This window comes from Lactuca sativa, chromosome 5 (assembly GCF_002870075.4).
Source record: "Lactuca sativa cultivar Salinas chromosome 5, Lsat_Salinas_v11, whole genome shotgun sequence".
NCBI classification, from domain to species: domain Eukaryota; kingdom Viridiplantae; phylum Streptophyta; class Magnoliopsida; order Asterales; family Asteraceae; genus Lactuca; species Lactuca sativa.
Window position 1 is genome coordinate 200,066,374 of NC_056627.2, and position 6,154 is coordinate 200,072,527.

At 31.3% G+C, this 6,154-nt stretch overlaps 1 long non-coding RNA gene across 1 annotated transcript; it reads left to right on the forward strand.

Moving 5' to 3' along the window:
- Positions 1-3,693: 3,693 nt before the first annotated feature.
- Positions 3,694-4,727, forward strand: LOC122198060 (uncharacterized). The gene is made up of 2 exons (XR_006191883.2): positions 3,694-4,163; positions 4,483-4,727. It is a non-coding gene; the product is annotated as an uncharacterized LOC122198060 (long non-coding RNA).
- The last annotated feature ends 1,427 nt before the right edge of the window (positions 4,728-6,154 follow it).

The following is a 6,154-nucleotide window of genomic DNA, read 5'->3' on the forward strand; positions in this document are numbered from 1 at the left end:
GGATATAGATTTTAATCGTCATCACTAATATTAAAATATGCACAACTACACAAGCCCTCATGGTATAGGATTCGTTAGAATTTGCGTTCTCTCATCCATGCTAAAAAAAGAGCGAACAATAAAAAACAGTTTGCCTAAAATAGTAAATATGCTGAAAAGATACGTCATATAAAGGCAAAAAAGCAACTGGCATGACAGTTTTGTGTACTTGTTATGATGGAAATATTTGCTTCGCTAACACTATCAGTATCCATTTCAAGACTTAATATTAATAAAAATCAATGGGTTAAAATAGAAATGCAATCTTGAATTTTTCTAATCAAATATTGCATTGAAAACGAATGCAACTCAAACTAATTGGAATCTTGATTCTTGCAGTAAACTTTCTTTTTTTATACATAACATATAATGTGAGAGCGTTTGTGTATGTGTTTTTAATGTGTACAAGGATAATATGCATGTATGTGTAAACTTTCTTTCTTTATACATATATAGATTTGAAAATTAACAAAAAAGTTAAATTTGCATTTATGAAGCATTGTTTCGTCCTTTTCGCAATTTATGCAATACAGTGCTTTTTATATAAAATATTCGTAATCTATTCAACAAAAGTGATTTTTTTTAATAGACAATATGCAACGGTAACAATACAAGAAATTTGGACAATAATAGGGTACAAGAGCATTAGCAATAGCAACGACATTCAACAATGTCACCGCTAATGCCCTAGTCACCGTTAAGAAACCGCAATATATCGTCACTAATGCTGCCACTTGTCGTTGCTAATAGTGTTACACTATTGCTCATGATATGTGTGCTCTCTTCATATATAATTCAAGCCCTACATCATGTATACAATCCATGGGTCAACCATATGTTCTCATTCACTATAATCCAACCTTGGATTCCATCAACCACCACATTCAACATTCCTCTCTCTCTCTCTCTCTCTCTCTCTCTCTCTCTCTCTCTCTCTCTCTCTCTCTCTCTCTCTCTCTCTCTCTCTCTCTCTCTCTCTCTCTCTCATATATTCCCTTAATATTCACTCTAAAAACATAACTACAACCATGTCCACCACCTTGGCTACCATCAACCACCACCAAAAACCACCTTATTCTTACACCACCACACCATCTTCCTATGTTTTACACCATTAATCCCTGACAGAAAACTCACAACCACACCACCTTTCAATGTTCTTTGTCATTAGCCATTGTCAAACAACATCTACAGCCATGGACGGAGCATATATAGGGCCGGGGGGCTGTGCCCCCCCCCCCCCCCCCCCCCCCCTAAATTTTTTTATATATAGTCCATAAGTATTGAAAAGTTTACATATTATGCCCAAAACTATAAAATCTGACTTTAGCCCCCCTGTTTTTCAATTTTTATACGTATTCTATTTTCGGACCCCCCCAAATCATAACTTCAAGCTCCGTCACTGAGACTACAACATAAAAAAACGATCTCCGCCACTAACCACCTTCAGGTATTGTCGCATCCACTAGAATTTTAGATGATAGAGAGAGAGAGAGAGAGAGAGAGAGAGAGAGAGGTATATGAATAAATAGATTTTGCTTCGTAATCTTGAATTTAATGTTTTTCTAAATTATTTTAAATATAAAAAATGGATGAATGCTTTGTTATCTTGATGTGAATAATATTTTTTCTCTAATTTTCATATGCTATTTTTTGTTTGCTCCTTGTTTTATGATTTTTTAGAAAACAAATGCAGAACAAGATGAAGTCCAATGAGATGAACAAGATGATCATAATATCTTGTAGAAAGAAATTAATTGGAAATAACGATGACACCAACAGGGACGGCAACAATAACAACGCCATCAATAGCGTAGATTTTTGAGAAATAGGGACGAGACAATAACGACGACAGCAATAGCAACAACATATCGCTGCTAAACGCATTAGCGGTGATTGCTGAGGGGTTTAGTTGCTGACATGTCGCCCCTACCGCCTTTATTTCTTGTAGTGTAATTTATTTAAGGACAAAAAAATGGAATATTTTAATAGACCATCTCCAACTCATTACATTAGTTTTCACATCAAAAAGAATATTTTAGGTATATATTTTTTTTTTCTAAATTATATAGATTTTCAGAAAAAAAAAATTATTGTACTTATCAGCTTTTTATAAAATTGGTCCATATCTCTTTTTACAAAAACTTTATAAATTATATGTTTAGATAATTATAAGTTTATAACGAAAATAGGTTATTCGTGTATAATTATTTTCATGGTGTGTTTTACATCACCAAAAAGTACTAACTTTTTAAATACATTTGAAACATAAAAATTATAATATTTAATTAATATAAATAATAAATTAATATCACGTAACTAATAATATATGTAGAATATCATTATACAGAAAAGAAACTAGAAATGCACGAAATCTAAAGTTTAAGGACCAAATTGTACTAATAAAAATTTAACACCAAATTTGATCATTAACAAACACCATATTTTGTGTTTAGATATTCTCCAACAATATTTTGGTGTAAGAAACGATGTTGGGTTGAAGAAACTTTACAACAATTATGGTTGCGAAAAATAAGACTTGGTGTTGTGTTTTATAAATAAGAAAAAGGTATATTGTTGTTGCATAATTTATAAATTCGGCATTTAAGCATAAAAACATATTTCTCTGATTGATATTGACAATTATGAGTAATGTCGGGTGTAAAAACAGAGAACCTGACCTCTTCTAACGACACATAATACAGGCCAACATAAGACAGAACCCTTCCATACCATCATCACTATCACTTCAATTTCAATTTACTTTTCTTTCAAGAATTTATATTTCCACAACAAATGGAGGGTGACAGAGGCATGGCTTGTATAGTCAATAATAACTGTAAACAGTCACCAGGAATACCATCCTACTTTGTAGTTTGCAGTAGATCAGAAAGACAAAAACTTTACAAAATATTAAGTTTATTCAACAAGTTGAACATTACTATATATTTACTATTTACTATCCAAAATCATAAGAACAATAATAGTGATATAAATGAATGAAGGCATCGGGAATTGGAAATAATAGCAAATAAAATAAGGGAATGAATAATGGTACTGATTTCTGTACGTACACTTACATACCCATGTGTAGTAGCAAAATACACATGTTTATAAGCTGTCTAAACATGTTTTTTATGCATATATGTATGTCAGCCTGTAAAAAGACCGATTGCCCTTTTTATATTGCCATGGCAGGAATGATAAAGTAGCTTTCTTGAACATATTATTTTTATCATTACACGTATACAAAAAAACATTTTTAGGGTGGATGACTCATATCAAATGATCATGAAAGTTTGGCATTATTGAAGTCCAGCATCTAATGTTATAACCATATATTAATGGAAGCCTCTTAAGAAGGTTACTGAATCAGTCATTTGATGAAGAGATTTCATTATCATTTGTATAAAACTTGCATCGTATAAACTGTGTACTATTTTCATTTATTTGAACTTTATACTCAAATGGAAAGGATCAAGATTGCCTCTAAAACCTTTAAGAAGCAAAAAGACTTAAGGAACACCACACAGGCAAAATCACCAATACCTTTTGTACACTGAAATTGAAGCAATGTTTTGAATACTATAATAATATAATTACATGTGCACTTGAATCTAACTATCTATAAATGTCAAGAATCCAAAAGCAATGGACCCAAATTTTCAATCTTCAAAGACGAATGTGTGTATACATATATTATAATGTGATGATAAAATATGTATTAATGCTCATGATCGTATTCACATGTGAGCAAGACGACAGAAATTAATAAACATATATAACTTTATATATATCAGCATCTAAGAAGATAAAAACAGTAATGGATATAAAATGAATAATTAAATGGATTGTGTATGAGTGAGACAGGCTTGGAGGAGTCCCCCGCGTGTTTGGATAGACATCAAAGGGGCAGAAGGCGCAGGGCATTGGTTTCATTCAGATAGAGAAAACCTGGTTCCACCAATCAGAAAATCCCTCTGAATTTTATCTGTTTTTGCCTCCATTTTCTTGAAAATGTTTGATGGGCTTTGGGTTTATGACCCTTCTTCCACCTAAATTCGTGATCCAAAGTTTCTCTCTTTTCATCTCTTGGATTCCATTCACTAATTTATATAGGGGAAGTGAGTATGAAAACCATAGATGTACAACCTCATAGTTTTGTTAATCAACTCAAAAGTAGGGTTGTAGGGGAAATGGAATTCTAACTAATTGTGTCGATGTTTTCTTTATTGTACTCACAGAAAGAGGGTTCCATATATATATATATATATATATATATATATATATATATATATATATATATATATATATATATATATATATATATATATATATATATATATATATATATATATATATATATATATATATATATATATATATATATATATATATATATTTTTCAAGATTGCTGACTAGCGTTGCCCTTCTCTGATGCAGCCGCAGACAAAAGCAAGTATTACTCAAATCTCCGTGGAAAGAGATTGCGAAGGTGTTTGGAAATGTATGTTACAATATCAATCTTAGGGGTTTGTGTGCTGCGGGTGTCCAACCATACCGTATGTGCCGTTTGAGATCTTTGGAAACCGCAAACTACATTGTGAAGAATCTAAACTGCATTATGTGGTGCGGTACCGATGGTTTTGATACGGTTTGTTGAATAACTAAAAAGAAATAGTTTTACATGCATTAGTTGTCTTTATATCTTAAATATAAATTATTTCCAATAGTAAAAAGCAACTACAAACATTGTCCAAAACAACATCAATGGATCAAATTAGACACTTATAATTTTATAATTTTACAGAAACCAACATCAGCCAATAATAGCAAAAAATCAAGCAAAATAGTAGCTACAATTTTATAGCAACTAACGGATTCTTGAGATTTTGATCATTAATTTGGTGTTATATCTAACTATCTATCTCTTACAAACGACTATTTTGAACCATATTCATTTAAAACTTCTAAACTCTTCAACTTAGATATTTGAATGATAATACAATTCAAGAGTTTTTTAACTTATGATATCTAATTGGTATTTGTGAAAGATGATTGGTTATTAGAAATTCTATCTATATATCTATAATAATAGAGACACAATTCCAAGCTCCATATTGATTTGAAACTCTCATCTCATAATTACAAGCACGATATTGATTTGAAACTCTCTCTTCTATTCATATTCTCTATATTAATGATTATAATGTTAAATAAGTGCAAGGCTAAATGTTTGCATATATAATAACATTATCTTCCATACTTGGTTACTCATAATTCCTTCTTTTCTCTCTTTTTGTTTTTTTTATTATGGAGAGTGCATGAAAATGAAGACAATGATGTTGTTGTTTGATGTCTAAAGGAAGATTTTGGTAATGTAATATGTCGGGGCGATACAACCTTCTTTCAGAACTAAGATTTCTCATTTAAACAACTTAGAAGGTGTTCGATTTGATTTAGTGGGAGGGTTGAAAACGATTTAGAATTTAATGGCAGCTCATACGTGAGTAGAACAGAAATCATGTTAAAAGCAATACAAAAATTGAACACATGATGGTAAATAACATATGTTTTTCAATTAGAGAATACGAAGCTCGGTTAAAATACTAATTGTAAGAAATTGAAAAAGGGTATCCCTCTATCTAACTAACATCCCATTTATATAGGTTCACAACCCACAGAGTCGGTAAGAGACTTACTAATAAGAACAAGACACCTAGATAGTGACAACTTGTATAACATATATGCTTACGAAACCTAGGTAAACAAACAACGAAACTGTAGATACATTTGCAACAGACAAATAAGACTTATAATATCAAAATTACGAAACCTTTCACATTACTACTCAGACACAACATGTAACACCGTAAAAATTAAAACATTTTTTCGCATTTTCCAAACACATTTATTAATAAAATGTCATTGTATCATATCCTTGTTTCACAAAACATTCCCCAAGATCGAAATACATAAAATCTCATGTGTGTGTACGAATCATGTCGGCGCCTTCCCGTGTTCATCACTGGTACCTGAAATACATAACACTGTAAGCATAAAGCTTAGTGAGTTCCCCAAAATACCACTCTAACACATATTAGCCACTCGAGGC